Source organism: Ambystoma mexicanum, chromosome 4p (assembly GCF_040938575.1).
Source record: "Ambystoma mexicanum isolate Mex_15411 chromosome 4p, UKY_AmexF1_1, whole genome shotgun sequence".
Classification (NCBI taxonomy): Eukaryota; Metazoa; Chordata; class Amphibia; order Caudata; family Ambystomatidae; genus Ambystoma; species Ambystoma mexicanum.
Genome location: NC_090927.1, coordinates 496,115,900 through 496,137,896, shown reverse-complemented (window position 1 = coordinate 496,137,896; position 21,997 = coordinate 496,115,900). Strand labels below are relative to the sequence as shown.

General features: G+C 42.5%; 1 long non-coding RNA gene across 1 annotated transcript in view; it reads right to left on the bottom strand.

Moving 5' to 3' along the window:
- Positions 1–21,997, bottom strand: part of LOC138453316 (uncharacterized) — a 278,866-nt gene that overhangs the window by 3,748 nt on the left and 253,121 nt on the right. The window contains exons 2-3 of the long non-coding RNA XR_011260400.1: positions 4,730–4,886; positions 1,509–3,979 (exon numbers count right to left, since the gene is read on the bottom strand). This is a non-coding gene — a long non-coding RNA (uncharacterized lncRNA). The remainder of the gene's footprint in view (positions 1–1,508; positions 3,980–4,729; positions 4,887–21,997) is intronic.

The window sequence follows — 21,997 nt, the reverse complement described above, 5'->3', positions numbered from 1 at the left end:
TTCTTTCAGCAGAAGTGATCTTGAGGTCACAATTCCCATAACATGGCCATTAGAGTGCTATCAGGGCCCTCACAGGCCTTGAAGGGTGAGGCAAACATAAGCATGAGCCAGCCTCTGGCTGGTCACATGCTTAACGGAAAATATAATCGGGGAAAACAAAAAAAAGGCTGCAGCTGAAGTAATAGAAAAATACATATTATTGCATGAAAGGGGCAGTGTAGATTCCACAATGGTCATTTCAAACTTGTATTAAAGGTGACAGTACCCCCTTTGAATCAAGCTAAAATTATTTTTGTGTGATAAACATAACTAAAGTTATTAATGAAAATTTGATTTGGTCCTATCCTTGATTCCGAGAGATTTGAAAGTTGGTGTGAGACTGAAGGAAATAATTAACATGAGTACAATGACATGGCATATTTTTCACTGATACAGCTCCTGAGGAAATCAAGACAAAATGTATCTATGCATAGTAAGGGTGTACAACTTCAGATTAGCATCATCTGATTTGCCTTGAAATGTAGTTCTAAAAAATATCATATTTTTTTTATTTCATTGTTTGGCTGATTAAAGACTCAACCTTTCAACGTAACACAGAAAGAATAACATTGTCATCATATATAACCTTTTGACATTATACACAAAAATAACATTTTCATCATGTAACATATTACAAATCATTTCATAATTTATTAAAAAAGGAAAAAGAAAAAGAGGACAAGAAAAACCATTATCACATCACGTGTGCAAATACCACTTTAACATTACGGTTTGGATTAACATTCTACAATTAAACACTTGTATGCTGCCTTAAAGCTACATAACTCATTTTTCATTTTAGTGAATTATAATTCATCATAAGTGTATCATTAGATAGATTCAATTTCTGAAGATATTTTATAATGGCATATCTGATTGTTTTCGAGTCTGTATGGAACAGAGCTTCCATAGACGTTGATGAGTCAAGGCCTTATATTCCTTAAAATGATGTTTAAAGTATATAATCCTCTGCGATGATCAGTGGCAGCTGGTGAGTTTGAAAGCTTGTTGAGCGTAAATTTCCCAGGGTAATTTTAGTAGCGAGCGCGTGCAGTGCGCAAGCCCACCCCCCCCCCCAAGGGGGCTGCAGGGGTGTTCTACCCCCGCAAAAGTTTTGGAAAAATGGCCTACAAAATGTGCAATTTACTGTCAAAAAAAAAACACCGAAATATGAAACAAGCATTCGGTTTTAGATATTAATGGTGGTACACTATTCTTACGTGTGCAAGTGTGATGGTGTATTTTACAGCAGTTTGTATTGACAATAGCTGGTACTATGGTGTATGCATAAAGAAATTCATTATATAGTCAGTAATGATGGAAACATATGTTTGTCATGCTGTTACTGGCATTCACATGCGTTCATCCTCTTACTAAGGTGGGATTTTAGGCATTTTTGGAAAGGGGGAAACTAAGCTAAAATATTGCTTTATTTTTTAACCACTTAATTAATGCGACATTTGTCCTACCTCTAATGGCTGTCTGCCTCGCTGAGTTCCCATTGCTTCAGTTCCTCAAAGTTGCAACACGTGGAATGCACAGGTCTCAGAAATAGCACAGACATATTGCATGGAGAAAAATGCAACAGAAATAGTTTACTAAGTTTATTATGTTGAGTGCTTTATTATCAACCAACAACCATAACATCAAAACATACTTCACATTTCTCACTGTTCTGTCTAATAGATCACTGCAACCTTACACAAAATCCTGACATATATAAGGCCATTGAAACAAATAATTCAAGGTAACCCACAAAATAACTGCAAATAGCTTGTTTGTAACAGAACATTCACTGGTCAATCATTTTGAAAGTTTGTACACAAATTGTGCACGTCTATTTTTCAGAGAGGCAAATTTATCAATAGTCTGTGTATTGAATCAGGGATCTCTTGAATTAGTTGTTTTTTCATGGACAGCATGGCCAAAGCATTCAGACGATCCTCAGTTATTGTGTTTCTCAAGAATGTTTTAATTCACTTCAGGGTGGAGAAACAGCGCTCAGACTCAGCTGTTTTCATGGGTGTAGTAATCAGAATTTTTAATAACTGCATTGTCTCACTAAATGCTTCGTCGAGATTGTTTTCAACTAACAATTTTAATAAAGAAATTACCCCACTTGAACTACAGAATTCTGGTCTCTCATAAGCAATTGAAAGCTCAGTGCACAGTCTTTTCTTGTTTAACATGGGGTACGCTTGGACAGTTACATTCAGTTCATCATTGGGAAAAGACTGTCCATGTGTTTGAAATAGGTCACTCTGCAACAATTTGGCCCCCTCCAAGTGGTTAGTAAATGCAAAGGGTTCTTGGGCTTGTGTAACTATAATATCACATACTTCTTTAGCCAAACGATTCAAAGTGTTCATATTTGCATTGCGACCTGAAAAAGTTGCCTCTGATGGAAGTTTAGCTTCCAGATTGTCAGTGCTTTCACGTACTCTGCGAATGCACTTGATAAAAGTTGCAGTAGCTTTCTGCAAATACACAGAGTCAAGGTCTCACTTCTGAAGCTAGTTATATAGAATGTCGACATGGGGCATTATGTCATTGAACAAAAAAAGGAAGAAAAGGAACTCCTTCTCTTTCAGAGTTCAAATGAATCCCTGGGCCTCATGCACAGTAACCCCCTCGAAATCAGTCTGTCTTTCAATAATGATCTCAAAGCATGTACGGAGTGCTTCCCTGTGCTAAAATATGGCTTCTACTACCCGGATATGGTAGCTCCAGCGAGTGCAAGATGGTTTTGGAAGTCCTTGATCTGATACTTCATCTAGAACTGAGATTCTTTTTGGAGAACGAGAAAAAAATGTACAGAAGCCAGAGATATCATAAAAGAAAACTCAAGCTTCTGAGATTTTTGAAACAGCCTGTTCAATGATGAGGTTAAGCTGGTGTGCATAGCAATGTACATAATGTGCATTTGGATACACTTCAGCTACTTTCTTTTGGACTCCACCAGACACCCCCCTCATTACACTCGCACCATCATATGTTTGCACAATTACTTTTTTTTGTGGCAATCTTCAGGGAATACTTTGTCCAATTTTTACATTATGGCAGTAGCAATGGTCTGCGCACTCGAGTTTTTCAGATAAGAGAATCCATGAAACCTTTCAACAATTCTGTATCGTTCATCAATGTAGCTATAGACTAGCACATACTTAGTCTTTTTGGAAACATCAGTTGTATCATCTGCCTGAATAGCCACATAATCTGTGCATTTTAACTGCTCTACAATGATCTCTCTGGTGACCGTGAGCATGCAGTCCAGCAGTTCATTCTGAGTTGTTTTTGAAGTGCCCTTAAATACTGTTGAATTTTTTAAGTGTAGTTCCATTGCACTGTCTATGCTGGATACAAAATCCACCAGGCCTATAAATACACCAGAATTTAAAGAGTCTTCAGTTTCATCATGGCTACGTAAAGCCAATTAAAATGCACCACAAAAACACACACAGTCGATTAACTTTGACAAGATGTATTGGTTTTTATCCACATCCTCATTATGCCTCATCACGCTCCGGCAATAGGCATCATCCAACTGTGTTGCAATGTTTACACTTCCCAACATGCGCAGCTGTAATATATTCTCAATATGAGATTTGCACGATTCATGTCTCTTGCTTTTTTCTGACAAATGCTTTAAGTCAGTGACTCCTGTTTTTGTCCAGGCCATTTCACCTCCAAACAGCAGGCAAGGGAAGTAGAACAAAGACCGCTTAGCAATGCTACCAGTGAGCCATGTCTTCTTTTCATACCACATCATGGAAAATGTGCGTGTGTAAGCCTTTCCCCTATCTTTTGCGGACTGTTCAATTTTTACATCTGGCCGATCAGGCCCTAGTCTTTTCACCTCCAGTTTTTCACTGTGTGCGAGTCCGGAAAATGGTTTTGGGAGTAATTGGTCCACTGAATTCATTTTCGGCAACAGTGACACCTGTTAATAAGCAAAATTATTATGTACATGTATATGTATATGGGATCATGTAGTCATTGTTAGGTATGCTCTTCAATAACACATAAGTATAATTAGTCGGTACTAGACACAGATAACATCTGCAATTATACACAACTGTGCTGTACTTATCATCGACCAGTACAGTTGAGTATAATTGCTGATGTTAACACACATGCCCATTAGCAAATGTGACACCAGCCACACAGTACGTATTGCAGCTTGTTTGGCAAATGAGTACTTATGGAAGAAATGAGGCAAGTTTGTTCTGTTAATACTGTTCTAAAAAGAAACATTGAGATTTTTCTGACTGCATCACACAACCCCAACCCCTCCCAAGCACTGTGGGAGCAATGGTGAAGATTAGAAAGAAGGTATTCTGATGTTTGAAAAACTGTGGGATTTTTCAGCGGTATAACAAATTACTGTATACCATTCAACAGTTTCCAAATGAACAGGTATGCTTCCGTTGAACCATAAGCAGGCCTTTTTGCATTATATGTATGATTTTCCATTTTCACATGACACCCTCTCAGCTAGTCATAGATTCCATTCTGTAGTCTGTACTGTTCATCAGATTTTCCCCCACCTCATTGATTCCCACAAACATGGGCTTCTTTAAAAAAAAAAATGTAAACAAGATAGCTGTGTGCCTTCTTTACTACAGATGAACACAAACAGAGTTGGCATGCCCTGAGCACCAAACCCTACAAAAGTCTAATGCTAGCTCACCTCGTTCTGGAGAATGTTCACTGCAATTAACTCCTTCAGAGGCTATGGGAAATCCAAAATCCCGTAAGGTGCACTGTGGAGGTTGAAGTCCAATGTTTTAAGTTTCACAATTACCCTGGACTGGTCGGATTTGTTCATGTAAGATGTTGCTGATGGTCTGTAAAGAGAAAGCGAGAGACTGATCTGAGAAAGGGCAACATAGGCTCAGAGCAGTATTAAAATGGTTTTCACACATGAAGGAGAGAGAGTTAACTGCTTGTAATATTGAAGCTGCACCAGAATAATCATTAGTACAATGTGTAAAGAAAGTACCAGCAGCTACCACCATGTGCCAGTCATCAGTTGTATAACGCTGCAATATATACATTTCTATAATGTTTTCATTCTGGGGCTTTAAATGTGCGCTTTGCAGAGCTCACATTACAAAATGCATTTGCTGCAGCCCTTCAGGCAGCCGATTTATAAGCACTCTGCGTGTCCTTCGCTGAAGTCCTGTTAAGAAACAGCATTGGCAAAGCAACTGAGGTCCTTCCTGTTCAAACACAGGCCTTGACAAGGCCAAAATGTTGGCTTCTGCGTATGTATTAAGCTTTTGCCAGGCACTCCTATTAGATGCCCAGGTACTTGATGTTTTAGACGACGACTCCCATGGCCCCTCGCCATCGCTTCTGATGACTTGGCCTAATGGAAGTTGTAGTCCAAAACATCTGCAGAGCCAAAGGTTGCAGACCACTGTGGATAATAAGGTTAAATCATGAGCACCACTGTTTGCACAGCTCATGTCATTCCCACTGTATTTCATTCACTGTAAGAAGGGGCGCCAGTGTTCATTTTGTGGTTTGTGCTCCATTTGGGAAAAGGGTTAGGATGGTGGTATGCAAGAAACCCACAGAAATGCTTTCTTCTGATGGTTTCTTCTTCATCCCCACAATGTAAATGAGGCCATTTCAGAGGTCAGGTAACAAAGATTATACTGTCAAGTCCTCATCACAATCAGAAGACTACATACGTAAGAGGACACTTGCGGAAACATGTGCCCAAAAGTACAACAGAGATGAGACCTTATGTCATACATGAGTACATTTTATGAATAAAATTACAATCATGTTTTATGATTTACTTATGTATTGTGCAATAAAATCCACAAACTTTTATTGCCAACACTAACTAGGGTCGCAGCCAATCATTAGAACAAACCCACCTGCGGCGGGTTTGTGTTATACATGTATAGTGGCCTGGCCACCTCTTGCTCCTTTCGCTTATGCCAATGAGGGAAACACCAATGAGGATGGGTTTCCCTGTTGGCTGGCTATTATGGGGAGGTCAGGGGTACATAACACATTAGCTCCCTCCTCTGAGATGATTACCAAGGAAATCTGGGCTCGCTAAAGCATGCCACAAGCATTCAATCACTGCACTCGACCAGGCTTTGAAACTAGCCAAGCGTGTCCCTATGTTACATTAATGGAACTGGAGCACATGCAGTGCCGGGGAAGGTAGGGCCACCCTCCCGCACCAAAGCAAGACTTGGCCTGACTTGTCTACCTTGCTACAACCCGCTAACGCAATACCACAGATGCATGCAAGGAGGTGCCAACCTCAATGGGCAGGAAAAGGCCCTGCCGAGATCCTCCACGTCTCCTGTTTGCAACGCAGCCTCTTAAACCTCCACGGCACAGCACCACACAAATAGTTATGCACGTTAGGACGACAGCATTTTAGGGAGGGGGCGAAGGCTCATGGGGCCCCTGCCTCAGCCTTGCCGAGCAATGCCAGCCCCAGGGTCCATGAGGGATCCCTGGCCCTCAACCCCCCACTCACCGCAAATTACGAACCTCTGCCCGACGACTACAGTGGGATCCCACCCCAAGGCTGGTAATAGCCCTCTGCTCGTGGAACAGTGAGGGTCAAGCATTAACGCTGCTCAGCCTGCACTCCTTGCATTTCAGAAGCCGCACAATGGAAAAGGACATACGCTCTAAAGCCTCTGTAGCCATGCAGATCTCATGTCTTAACCAGTCCGCCACATGGTCGCCGTGCTCTAGTCATCCCTTCCCTTCCCTACCCTGCCCTAATTCTGTCTCCCTCTTGTCATGAACCCCATCCCCTCGGCTGACCTTCTTTGGCCCTTCCAACCTAGCTATCTAGTCCCACCTTCGACCCACTTCCATCTTTCAGTAATACCTTCTCCCCCCTTTTGACCTCCACCACTTCCAATAACCTGAGAGCCCCAAACCTCTTTTCAAAACCTACCCTAAACATTTTCTGCTCCTGCTGACCAACATAACATTGGCCCCCCCTTTTCTTTTCTGAACGCTCATCCTGCTGCTTCTGCAGTCCTCTAGACCCCCTGCTGACCCCTCACCCTGGTCCCCAGCCGTCTAGCATCCCTTTTTTTCCTCACTCCCCACTTAGCACAACACACTCAGAGCCATTTACTGTGGCCGCAATTGCCAACCCTTGATCCATTATCATTACACTAGACCACAAGTCCTGCCAAATCCACCCAAGCATATAAACCATAACATTATCCCCTCCATCTTACTTCATTGTAACTCAGCCAACCCTTGGTATTCCGAACACTTCCCATAACGTCTCGCATCTTGGCACTGAGCGAATCCACAAGCAATCATCTGCACCTTCCTCGCCGTCACTCTGTCCCAGCACACGTCCTAGATTTTATTTGTATTTATTTCTTTATTTATTTTTCATGTTTTTATTTATTGCTGAGAGGGTGTATGTCCAAACCCCCCACATCCCTATGCTACACCACCTACTTGCTCAGAGACTAGCAGAGCCCCATCATCCTACAACTGCCTGCACCAACCCCTAACTTAGTTGCCCCCCATTGTCACCTGTATCACCCACCCACCCGCTCCCTCCACCCCTCGAGGCTAATCAAAAGTCAGTACACACTGCCCCCCCCTTGAACTGAGGAAACCCCTGCTACACACCCCCTTAAGCACCAACCTCATTTGCTCAATACTCAGAGCACTCAACCCAAACCACCAATGCTACCCCCGCTCAAATGCTCCAGACCCTTAAACATGACCCTGCTCAAGCACTCCACCATGCAGTGCTCCTCGGGACGTCCCCCACCAAACTGTACAATTGACTTGCTGTCCATCGCTCTTCATCATGCCCTATCTTGTTGCCCCTTTCCAGCCTGTCACATCGAACACCTTATCTCCATTTGCCACCCCCATTGCTCTGCTTTCTCAACCTTCGCTAACCAACCTTTTCAACCCTCTCCACCACTTTCTCTCGTGCTAGCACCTTGTGCTCCCTTTCCTGCCCGCTTTGTTTTCCAACCTCTGTCTTCAATGGATGCCCTTTTAGTTGTTTGACCTGTCCACTTACTAACCATGCCTGAGCTCTCCTCCTGAACATGTTCTTTCAATGGCATCTGCGCCCTCATTCCCAGCATCCTCCCAGTATCACTCTTCGTATGCTATTCCATTTGGTTTAATGCCCCTTTCTGACCGATGGCGGCTCCAACCCCTACCTGTGGTAATTGCATAACTGTGCCTCCCCTCTGATTCAGTGCTCCCCAGGGGCTGTACGGTGCACCTAACACTGCCCATTTTATGACCCTCCAACCCATAACTGCCCTCCCTTTCTGGGTGCTGGTCCATGCAGCGGCGACAAGTTAGCACCCCTCTCCATAATTCCTCCCCGTGCCACAGTTCCTTGCCCTTTGCCAACCAGTTCCACCCTTCATCCTCCTGCATCTTTTGAAATACTCCTTCAATTCCTTGTCTAATTCAATTCTTACCACTGCTGGGACCTTCCTTCTGATAAAAATGTTTGTTGGTACCCCAGCTCTGGCCAGCTCAACTATGCTCCCCTCACATTCTTTAACTTATCTGTCCCACTCCTCTACCACAGCCATCCAGGTTAAGTTTCTGCTCAAATGTAAATACTGCCTGGCTGCCACATTATATATCCCATCCCTCTTTGCATGATCGCGTCCTTAATCCCTTCTCCCATCCGTGACCTCTTCCATCCTGTACTTCTCTTCACCATCTCCCGCTGCACCTTAGCTGCCCTAACTGCTCTGTCCATTTTCATCCTGGGACTCAACTGGCCAAACCTAAAACACCCCCTTAATGTCCGCCCTCCCCCAAAGGCCCTTGCACCGACCCATTCAAATAGAGCTTTAACCGCATAAGTTCATCAGAAATAAACAAGTGTTCGAGTTCGATTGCCTGGGACACACACAACTTTGGGGCCATGTGTGACACAAGGCCCAAAGTTGCCTACACAGCCCCCACAGTCAGCACTGAAAGATGTGTAGGCCCTGGCCTGCATGTCTTTCAGTGCTTCCTGTAGGGGCCGTGTTACACACACGTGGCCACCCAAAACAGTGGGTATGGGTAGGTAGTGGTACTAACTTACTGCAGCCGGCAAGGCAGGGCCCAGGCTGTCTCTGGTCAGACAACTCTTCCGTCTGAGCAGGGGTCGGGTCCGGTCTGGTTGTCTTGTGGCACTCGCTCGTCGGGCAGAGAAAGAGAAGTGTGAAGGTGGCGCAGGCGCACGTACACACCCTGCGCCACCTGCATAGATACAGTAATGTCATTGGCTGTTTGCCAGCCAATGCAAGGTTTGTCATTGGCTGGAAAACAGCCAATGACATTACTGTAGCTGGGGGGGAAGGAATCTTCACTGCGCTGTTTGCGCACATTTTATGCTGGCGGGGCCAACCCTCTAGCGCCCTGCCAGCCTACTAATGAAAGGGCCTTACATAGAGTGCGTGGAGCTACGAGCTCCACGCTCTCTACTATTGTAAAAACGAGTGTAAAACGGGACGCATCCCACTGTGGCAGCCGGTCCGACGCCCATAGGAGTCATGGGTGTCGGGCCGGCTGCCACAGTATTTTTGCCACAGCGCCCCTGCGCTGTTGGGAAATGCAGAAGATTCAGAAGAGATTCTTCTGAATCTTGCTCTGCTTTTTTCTTCTTTTCTTCATTTTGGGGGGGCGGCGCCCTGCCGCCCTATAATAGCAGCCGCCACTGGCGATGATAATTATTGACAATTTACCATCTCATGCCTTAAGGTTTCATCTTCCTGATTACAAAAATGACACATTGCATCCTGCTGAGACATTTTATTCCATTTACACATGATTTCCCTAGTCGGCCATAAGTTTAATCGAAAATTCATAAAGTCTGCACAATGCTATGGATTAGGTGCTTTCATCAAGTAAATTGCTGTTATTCCATGCTTTTTCATTAAGAAAGTGTTCTCATTGAAGTTTTTATACAGCATACATTTCTCTCTAGTCTTCGTCCAGTTGTATTCCCATAGCTTTTTTTTGCTTTTACTGGATTAGTTGTTAATAATTCAATTAAGATATCCGCATTGTGCAGGACCCTTTGCACTTTAGGTCTCCATGTTTTTCCAAATATATCATTTGACGTTTGGAGGAAGTTAGATAGCAACATCAAAAGGCCATTTTACCATCTGACGTTATGCATTTTCGGAACAATGAGCATAAATGCCATTTATCAATTGCATAGAGTGATATTAAACCCAGCTCATATCTAATTACAGTAATGGATTCTGACATGGGTAGATGCGAAACTTTTTTCCAATACTCACCCTCGATTTTTGCCCAATATGCATAGGGTTTACATTTTTTAGTTTCTGCTATATATAGTAACACCAGAGTAACGTTTTGCTTGTAATATTTTATAATAGGTCCAATTGTAAATGTACAATATTTAGCATTCATAATTCTCGCTTGGGATATTGCTGTGGAGAATTTATTTTTTACATTATCATCATACAGCTTATTAGCCGGATGATTGTTCAAATTTACTCCCAAATATAACTTGTTACTCTCTGCAACTACACATCTTGTAAATACCATGAACCATTATTTGTTTGTTGGTGTAAGTTTGCAAACTGCATTATTTGACTTTTATTAGAATTATAGAGATATAATTATTCTGTGCATACTTATCTAGAGCTTTCAACATTGTTCTTAAACCTTTATGGGTCTTGGAAATTAGAACCATATCATCTGCATATAGTAGCCATTTTATATGTGATCCATTTAGCTTGGGAGAATCAGTTATAAACAAGTGCTCATATCTGCTATAAAAAAAATTGAAAAGTGCCAAAGCAAGTAAGTATCCTTGCTTCAGTCCTCATTCTGTTTGAATTGAGTCAGATAATAATCCATCATGACTCAAACGTATTTGTATGCTAGATCCGGTGTGAAATTCTAAAAGCCAATTCAGGATGTACCATGGACATTTCCCATCTAGTAATTTTTTAATCAATATTTCTCTGGGAACTGAGTCAAACGCAGTGCGAAATTCTATGAATGCTGTTCATACATGTAAAGATTTGAAAAATTAGTGTACTTGCCATGTTGATAGATTTTTAGAGTTTTGTCGATGCCGCGCCCACCTGTCAAAGTGGGATCACAAATCTTTCTCCTTCACCAGCTGTGCTAACTCACCCCCATTTCCTTGTATTATTAGCACACAGGTGGGAGGTAGGTAGGGAAAACTAACCAATCCCTTTAGCAAGAATTATGACAAGTCTGTGATGTAATTTTCCCTATAAGTAGACCAGTTTGCATTAGAACTGGGCTTTTCCACTTATTCTGGGAGGTAACCTGCTGCTAAAATCTTGCGAGAAAAATCGCAGCAGAGAGGCACAAATCTTTCATTGGAGAAAGGAATTTGGAGACCTAGAAGTTGACTGGTACCCCTTGGAGGATTCAAAGGAGACAATCATTGACATACACCCTTGCTGTCCCAGCGGTGACCTGCTGTTCCCGGATGCCCATTCCAAGCCCTCACCTCTAAGTAAAACTATTCCCAAAGCCATAGATTGTGTAGGCCCTGCATTTTTCCAAGTATTGTTCTAGTTATTTCCCCATACCCCATAGCCAAATATCCTGTTTGTCTGTGTAGAGCCTTAGCATATTTAATTAAAGTAAATCAATGAATTCCCCTATAGAGATCACGGGATGTGGTTTGTTGGCATTCGAAACCCACAAACACTTCCCAGTGTGTTTTGAGCTGGTATAGACATAAAGATCTACCAAAAGAATTCATCCCAAAACCCTGTTTCCACATGCATGAACAGGGTGCAAAACAAAATGTCCCCAATGTTCCCATTGTGCTCTGAACAAAACCACAAAGCACTGCCTGTTCTGTTTAGGTGTGGCAAAACAAATATTCCCATTGCTTCTCTGTCACTCATATTGCATCTGTGGTAACAAGTAGAGCAAACTATGTTTCCCCTTGAATCCCTTTTCCAAAGAGTACATTTTTATCACAATTAATCCCAAAACGATTTTCCCATTGTGTTCCCACTATCTGCCACTGGCATTCAATTCAGAGGGGCCAAGTCTAATTGATGTTTGGAGGGTGGGGGCTGCTGAGAGAAAAGTATTATAACCAAATCAGCAATCACTGTGTGTATTGAATTGTTATTTTTCTGTATTGGTGAGTGATTTGAAATAAATAGTGACAGCATATCTCAGTATTATCTCTGTGTTGGTGCCTTTAACAAAGTCAAGTTTGTTCTTGTGTTGGCAGAGCACTGGTGGCTGATGTTAGTCTATTCATCAAATTTGGTTTAAAATAAATTAATAAATCATTATTCTTACTACACACCGGCCTGGTTCCTAGTCCATTGTGGTACCGGATATTTGTTGGGGTTGGGTGTGAGACCAGTTGGATGCCTTACCAAACTGAACTGAAGCAAAATCGTAGTGATTTATTGTGTGCCACATTCATTGGGGGGAACGGAACTCCCTGAGTTGAGTGTGACAATGTAATAAACCACAACAAATCTGGGGGCTCATTCTGAGATTGGTAGAGAGTTTTCTCTTGCAGCAGACTATTCATTTAGGTGTAATTGCATTTCAGTGCATGGAATGTTGTGTTGCATTGTGAAGGTGCCATTCAGACCTGTACTTTGGGTTGCAGGGAGGTGTGTAGATAAAAGTGTTCATTTGAGTTGTCATTTTGAGTACAACCTAAGCAGCAATAGTGTTGAGATTTTGCCCTTGCATAGAGAACATATGAGGTGCAGAACACATTTCAGAATGAGCACCGTAGAAATAAATATGGCCAGGAAGCACCTTCTATCCAAATTGTTTATTAAGGGTGAATGGGTAGAACAGGAGCATGACATGTGGCAAACTAGAATGATTCAGGAGGTTACCTCTGTAAATGTAGATATGTGGCAGGATAATGGGCTGTTACATCAGGCCCTGACAGACTTTTATATGACACGAAATAGCAGAGATGAACAAATTAAAATGGCTTAGCTCACAGCATATATATATTTCTATATGATGATCCAGGAAAGTGTAGCCTCTGTGCAAAACCAATCTGAGCTTTTGGATCAAGCACAGAGAGAGTTGAAACAATTAGAGCAAAAAGCGCAACAGAGCCAACGTTCACAGTTAAAATTAGAAAACGTCATTCAGCAGCTAAAGAGTGAGTTAGTGACACAACAGCGAGCATATTTAGAGTGTGAGGCTCAATGTTATGCATTGAAATAGTAGTATCAAGAAAGTGTTGAAAACCTGAGCGAGAATCAACAAAATAATACTGAGCAATGCACAATAGAGCCTGCTTATAGGATATTTTTGCGTTTCAAATGCAGATTAAACAACTGAAAGATGAGAATAGCCAGTTGATCATTAGGGGTGTCAATTCCCAGGCAGAATCCGATCAAATGTGCCAAAATCTGAACACGCTGAAACAGCAGAGAGAGCACCTCAGGGACGAAAATTGCAAATTGTGTCAGGAAGTGTGTCAATTAAGGACGGACATTGAGAAAAGTGAGTTTGTTCTCAGGAACATACTGACATGAGAATAGAAAATTAAAAATTAATGGAACATTTGAGGCAAGCAGAGCTTGACATAGAGCAGGCAACACAGACCAAAAGTGAACAAAGGGAGGAGATTAGTCTCCTGCAAAAGAAAAGGTCTGAATATGCCAAGACAATACAAGCTTCACAGAAGGAATGAGTCCCTTTGTGAGGAGAACAAGGGATTCAGTGATCAAGGAGTGGCACAAAAAAAAGTTCTCAAAGCTACTCAAGCACTGGTATCAGAGTTCAAAGCTCAGGCCTCTATGTATCACCACGAGATAGGGGCTGAGAAAAACTAATCTGAGAGATTGGAGAAGGAAATAGCCAAATACAAACAGGCTTTGAGGCACCCCAACCAGTTAGAGTATGGAAAGGTACCTTCCGATCACAGAGTGATGACCTCGTTACCAGGGACCTCAAGGCAATGCACCACATTATATACAAAGGCTGCTGTTAACTTCATGCCTATGAGTTTGCAAGAACAGGGAAACGTGAGGCAGCTGGACTCAACCAGGCCTAGTCCAACTGAGCTGGAAGGCCAGGCCTTATCAGACATTGATGGGTATTTATCTCTACACAGATTTTAAAATACCCTAGCATGTACATCTGACCAGGAGGGCTCCTATGATGAGAAGTTTAGGGAGTTAGACTGACAGAAACTAAAGTTACAAAAGGAACCATCTGATCTGCTTTGCAGACAGAAAAGAACCAGAATTCAGGCCTCAAAAGAGTATTTTAAAAACCTTCACACCTGCAGGGAGGTGGGGGGACTTCTCCACCACACCAAGAAGGGATGAGGAAGATGAGTGCTCCCCTGTGCGAACAGGGGCGTACAAGGGAAGTGACCCTGAGAGCCCACAGCACCACAAGGGAGAAGAGACCAGAGCTTGTCATTCTAGGAGGGATTCCCAGTCTCATAGAGGTTGGGAGCGCCTATAGGACAGCGAGTAGACCACCAATGTTAGCATCTCTGTGTCAGCAGGTGAGTGGACTCAGGTGCACTGGAAAACAGAAGAGAGGTCTTGTAAAAGACCCAATTTGGCAAATAAAGGCCATCAAGAGCTTTGTGACACCCTACCACAAGAATGCCAAATTCTTAGTATGTGAGCATCTAGAACTGTATGACCAAATGATGACGTCATTTGGTATAAAAAAATCATTAAAATTCCATGGAGTTCTTCAAATGGGCATTCTTCCTGGAATACTCCAGCTTCTTTGCAGGGCTGGAGGATCAAGAGCACCGAAGAGGGACCACCTGTAAGGCGGCTATCTTAAAGCATTTCTCCATTCACAGGAACCCTCAGCAGGCCCGCACAGTGGTCTACAACCTGCAGTGTGGGGGAGACCAAAAACTTAGAGAATTTGTGCAAGAGCTGAAGCAGGCATTTGCCCAGACCTCTAGGTGGGTGAACACAAATAGACGGGCGTTCATTGTCACTTACATCCAAGTACTTATGAAATACATTATGACCCAACTGGTAAGTGACTTCGATGAGCGTAGGACCATGGATTGGGTGGTAGAAAAGGCCACCCCAGATTTATGAAGTTCAAAAGCCCAGTGAAAATAAAAATAATCCTAAAAACCCCAAACCGTCAAACACACCCGCTGCTGCAACAGTGGACTTGGAAATTGGGGGCCAAAATATACTCCTCCCACTAACACTAATAAGCATAATAGAGGCAGAGGAGACCCTCTGATCTAACCCAATCAAGTGGTAGCCAGGCAGCCTATCTGATCAACTCATCATCTGACACTGCCACCTCTATCAGCCCTAAATATAAGGGTAACAGACCCATCTTGGGGCACATATGGACCCCCTGGCAGAAGGGGGTGTCCAATCAGGTGAGTACTTCCCCAGGAAACCTCCCTCAAAACTTCCCTCAGAACTTCCCTCAGGAAAGAAGAAATAAATACAGCACTGCCAACCTAAGATGCCCTTCAAACCCCAATTTACTGAACAATACTCCTCTCTCTCCCTGCTTTCAGGACAATAGATTCCTGAATCAGGGATAAGGGAGACCAATGATGGAGTGTTATCCGGGAAACTCTCAATACACAAGCTAACTGGGAGAAGGGACAGCTACCTTTTCCAGGTGCAGCAAAGGTATGAATTCAGACCCCCCCTACAAACCGGAAAGGATTTCTCAACTGGAGCGCCAGGTCCAACATTTCACACAAGACCTGGGTCGCATGTTGAGGGCCCAGCAGAGCCCTCAAATGGAAATTGCTGCAGAACAGCTCGACACCCGGGTCTGGTGCCCCGGAGCAATGAGGGAAGAAACCCCTGACAACCACCAGGTTCAAGAGGAGGCGATCCAGGGGGAAAGGGCGATTCAAAGCCCTAGAATAAGCTGCCTTTCTCACCAGAGAAAAACCCCTGGAAACTGCTGAACCTGTACACAAATCTCCTACCCCCGAAAAGCTAGAACCTAGGGAACAGAGGGTAGGTAGGAGAAATCAAGAGCAAAAGAGAACCCACTTTGTGGAGGAAGTCCGCATCATCCCGTTTGAAGGGGAAGAATCCTTGGAGAATTCAGAGAAGAAAATTCTCTCTTTCAGGGATGAAGTTATCCCTCCCAAGGAAAAAATGGGCCCCAAAAGACCCTAATTTAGACTTGGTAAGTATGGAGATTGGCCCAGAGCAACCGATTCTTGAACCCCAACAATGTCACCAAATGACTCTGAAAGCAATGAGGGCTCCTTCAACCAAATAGGTTTGGGTAACTTTCTCCAGGAAAATGGAAGCAGCAAAGAATCAGGGGAAAAAGGGGACTTCCCAATCCCACAGATATCTGGGTGCAAAATCTTCTTTACAGATTCCCAGACTCCGACACAGAAAGCTGTCCAAGATCCCCCAGTGTCAGAGTTCAATATAAACAAATTAACTGCCAAGCTGGCACAAAATGCACATTTTCTTTGTCCCCTTTAAGAGAGAGAGGGAAGATGTTATGCCTCCATCAAGGTACAGGGTCAATGTGCATTATCAGTGCTGGTGGATACTGGATCTCAAGCCAGTCTCCTGTCCAAAAAGACCTCTGACCAAATTAATTGGGGAAGTGGGGAGAGTCACCAAATTCCCCTCACACCTCCGTACACTAGGTCCTCTGGACTCAGACGAACCAGACAATCAAATTAAAACAAAGTACAAATGTTGTGAGTTTAAATAGCACATTCCACATGTTTGAACAATGGTCCGACCAAATAGAATTTCACTTTAAGAACCATCAAGTCCCAGACAACACTGTCATCTCTGTAGGAGAACAAACTGGTTCTACATTTTTTAACATTAACCTTCCTCCCAATATTAAGTGGCATTCCACACTGGAAGGAAATACTCTGAAATTGTATACCAATCCACATTCTGAAGAAAACCCAAATCCCATGACAAAAGGTGATGAAGAAACAGCTGAAAGTTTGACCGACATTCAGAGAAAGGGTGAACAGCTGTTTTTCCTCATTCAGGTAAATTAGGAGTGGAGCCTGTTCTTGCCAGAGTGTACCTGAATAACGGAAGAAGCTTCATCAGAGAAGCGTTATTCAGGAAACTCCCAAAAGATCACCACTTTAAGTTGATTGATAAGTGGGAAATCGGCCTGGAAACTCAAAATTCCAAACATCTCCTGCCTAGCAGGTCCATGCAAACTTTTTCCATTGGTGACAAAAGCATAAAACATAATTCTGGGGTTTTTAGTGATATCACAGGGTCAACGTGCTAGTCTTGGAAGCAAGACGACAAGGAGCAACACAGGTTTGACCCGCGGATCCGTGCTTAGGAACCTCTGGGTATTAAGCACATTATAAATAACCTATCATATCCCCTGCGCCTTTTACTTAGGCAGTGACATTCTCAATCGATTAGCAATTTATTTGGAACTAATTAATTACAAAGCATGATCCCCACAGGCTTTGACAACACTGAGAAAGAATTTCGGTCAGCTCAATTGCTGCCATATGTGGTTGAAGTTCAAATGGAAGAAGAGGTCACCATCCAAGGGCAGGTACGACAATTTACAATTCCCCTAAAAATTAAGTGAGGACAGAACCTCCAAAACAAGGACGCTTGTATAAATTTGAATCATCACCTCCAACAGGTTTCCTCTTGCATCTATGCAGTAACTCACAGAGATTATAAAAAACATTGACTCCCATGGGATAATTCATCCAGCCCATAGTACCTTTAACAACCCTGTGCTGGGGATACAAAAACCCAACGGCCAATGGAGGCTTTGCCCAGACCTTAGGGACTTCCTCCACCCCATCATCTTCATCTGCTCCTGTCACAACAAAGGATACTCCTTACCCTTACGGTCACAGTGTTATGCATGTACTGTGAAGCACCGATCTGTAGGGGGGAGCAGTTTTGGAGTTCTTTCAAGGCTGCGGTGAAGAAGCATGAAAAACACCGATTTTCATTATTTCTTCTTTCACAGAAACTGCGTCAAAAGCATTTTTAATGTTTTCCCCAAATATTTGATTACCCAGATCAGTTAGATGGACTCCACCTTGCCAAAAAATGTTGGCCCTATCACATTTAATTATCTCATTGTGGAATGATATCATGCCATCATCACTAACAAAATCATAGACAGCTTTATTGACGTTGTGCCTGCCTTTTTCCATTTGCAGACCAAATGAAATGCAACGCATCTACATCTGTCTCTCTATTTTGGAATTAGGGAACATTTCCTTCAACTTTCCCAATGTCTCTTTGATTGAAAACTACAATGAGATTTCAGTCACATTCTCCAAACTATTCCCACACAATGAATAATAATAATGTCTGTATGCTTCAATTGAACCATATTTGCACAAAATGATATATGATATGATATGATATGATATGATAGTTTATTTATATAGCGTCTATACACAATGTGTTTCAAAGCGCTTCAAGGCAAGGAAGGGAACAAGGGAAAATACAACCACATTCTTACAGGCCATGAACAGTAAGGATGTGAAATTAACTATCGTACTCGGCCTGACGACATTTCAGATAGTGCAAGAGCTAAGACATAGATAAGGAAGGGAGGGGGAGAGTGGGAAGGAAATGGAAACAGACAGGCGACTACCGTACTAGGCCTGACGACATTTCTGGTAGAGCCGGAGAAAAACAAAAGGTGAGGGAGAGGGGTGCAGAAAGGGAGGGGAGGAACAAAACAAGCGACTATCATACTAGGCCTGACGACATTTCAGATAGTGCTGGAGGGATGGTGAGGAGTAAAAAAACAGTAATGGGAGGGTGGATGAAACAGACGAGGTTGCTATCATATTAGGTCCAGGGAAAATTCTGATAGAGTAAGTGCATAGAAGAAAGTAAGGGGAGGAGATAGGAAAAGGGAGAAGGGAAAGGAGGAGAGAAAAGAGATTAAGCAGTCAACAAGAGTGGAGAAGCAAGCGCGGAGAGCGAATACAATTGCAGAAGTCAGTAGTAACACATAATGTTGCAAGCCAGGATACAAGATGAAGATGGGAACAGCATGATTCAGGGTCACCATGAGTACAAGATGCAAAGGAAGTCCAGCATGATGGGAGCAGAACCACCCACTTCATGCCACGTGCTCCATACCAGAACAATTCCAATTCAGGAAATCCACGATTTTTGGCTATTCCACAATGCTCAGTATACACCTTCACCCAGTGGACCGAAGAGTCCCCCAAAATCCAAACACTCTCCCTGCTGAAAGACATTGCCATGTCCATTTTCAATCCTCTCACAACTCCTACTAACAGAACTCATGCTACCCTCTCTTCCAGCACACGACACCCAGAAAACCTGAATGACTGTTCCCCTGGTGTCCGCGGACACCTCAACTGACCGTGGCCTTCACAGTCCCCTTTCCATGCCAGTTAGCATCAAAAGACCCAGATGTGGCACATGCCATCCGTGGACTACCGCTGTGTCCATGGACAGATCGTCTAACTGAACAGGGTGGGAAGGGAAATTAAATGCAAGGCAAGTTATTTAATATTTAGTGGTGGCTCTGAAAATAACCTATTTTTTATGGGGTTTATAAACAAACACCTTTTTTGTTGTTGCCTTTTTTTTCCTTACATAATAAAGGAAAATTGCATTCCCGACATCTGTGAAGCAATTTCCATCTGGACCAAAAACAAATCACACCCAGTGAATTGATATTATCATTCTCAAAAGATTACATTCCTGAAGCATACAAAAAAGCAGATACACCTGTATTGAAAATCTGCATTGATTGTTCAATTTGAGGACTAAAAATGTTTGTTGGACATCTTCATGTGCGTCTTAGATTTATTTCCCAAAAAATAATCTTGACAGCAGGAAACAGTTGTATAATGCATTTTTAAAAATCTTTCAGCGCAACATGTGGAGTCACAAACCCCAAACTGTCCCCTCCACAATGGACAATCACAATATCTAGATATTTGAAGTGAGCCATACTCTCACAAAATGAAAGCAAGCTTGTGCAGTCTGTGCCACAATCTGCATGGCAGGAAACTTCCACTTCTGCCAGTCCAATATTTCCAAGGATGCCCTGATTATCAGCATATGCCTTCAAAGACTGAAGAGTCCTCACAATACAAACACGCTGCCTTCTCAAACGCATAACCATAGCCATGATCACAGCTCTCACAACTCCTGAAAGCAAAACTCCTACTACCCTCTCTTTCTGTATAACACATCCAGCACACCTAATTGGCTTCTACCCACAGTCCCCTTTCTATGCCAAGCAATCCACAAAAGACCTGGATGTGGCACGTGTCATCCATGGACTGCTGCGATGTCTGCAGACCCACTTGCAGATGGCAGCCTTTCTACCCTTTCCACTTCCATGTTCTTAACACTCCCTCATTGGCTCATTTCAAAGAGTCACACATCCATCCACCAATCACATCCAAAACCTCTGCCTAACATTTATATTTCCAGATTCAGCAAGATCTACATTTAACAAAACATAGAACAGGTATGATCATATTTTCATATTTAAAAAAAATGTTTTTTTCAACTCTTTCACAAATATATATATATATATATATATATATATATATATTCAGTAAAAAAACGTTGTTAACGGGACGTTATGGTTAAGTTGCGCTTCTAAAAACCTATGAAATTCAGTGAAAAAACTTTGTTAAAGGGACGTTATGGTTCAAAGTAAAACCAAAAAAACCCTGAAATTCGGCAGTTATGGTAACATAAGCAACCATAACTCGCAACACCGTGCACTGCTAACACTAACACCCAGGACATCAAAGATGTGCCATTCCCTCATTGCATACAGCTAAGCAATCACACAATACGAATAACGTCCTCAGAACACCCCCATTTTGTGAATTTTCGAACATTCCAGGACAATTATCATTTCATTATTCAACATATTAACATTACAAATATTATATTTTCATCTTGTACTCTGCACACAATGCTATGTTTCTCCATTAGTAGCTCAGTATACTAGATAGAATCCCATAGTACAATGCTATTTATATCAATGCATCATTCAAAGCACTAATAACGGTATGATATTTATTGCAATATCCTTGACACTTTTTTCGCAACATTATAATAAAAATCCCTAGTACACAAATTCCATGAAAAGTACATACACATGTGATGTCATCAGTGATTTCATCAATGACATTTGCGATGTCATCTTTGATGTCCTGGGTGTTAGTCTTAGCAGTGCACGGTGGTGGCGCAAGTTATTTTTCATAGCTTACCATAACTTGTGATTTTCAGGGGTCTTTCGGTTAGAACCATAACGGCCCTTAAACAAACTTTTTTTAATATCACGCAAACAATATACAAACATGGCGTGCAAAAACCAACTTCTCACAGATGGCTTTACACAGAATGTTGCAAAGTAAGAATTTATGCTCGTTCACAGTAAAGGTCAGCTGCTTCCATTTTTTTTGGGGCCCCGGAGAGGCTCACGAAGCAGACTATAAGGTCGTATTGTGTTTTGACCTTTGCAGACAGAGATTGTGATGAAAGACTTCTCTTGAAGGAGTGTTGCTAAAACGTAAGAGAAGATAAGGATGAAATTTCTGAAACAAAACCACTTTTATATATTATATCACTATGCGAAAGATCGTTCGCACACGCGGAGTCGTATTTTGGGACTGCACTACTCGTAGACAATGGAAATTGCAATTGTACTGTAAGTAACCCTTTAGATTATTTTATACCGAATATAATTACAATAGCGTAGCATTAAAGACCGCTCAAGTTGAACTTGTTCGTTGAAAGTGGCATAATGTTTTCTACCGCGCACTATCACCGCCGAATTGATCCCCTGTCGTTTAGAGGGCTCTGAAAAAGGCAGACGACACAGGGTGGGTTAATAGAAATAATTTAACCGGTCTATAGGCGGTCAAGCGCTCTACTCGCTGTGCCACTTCACTGTAGCCTGTCAAGTGGTACAGCGAGTACAACGCTCGCTT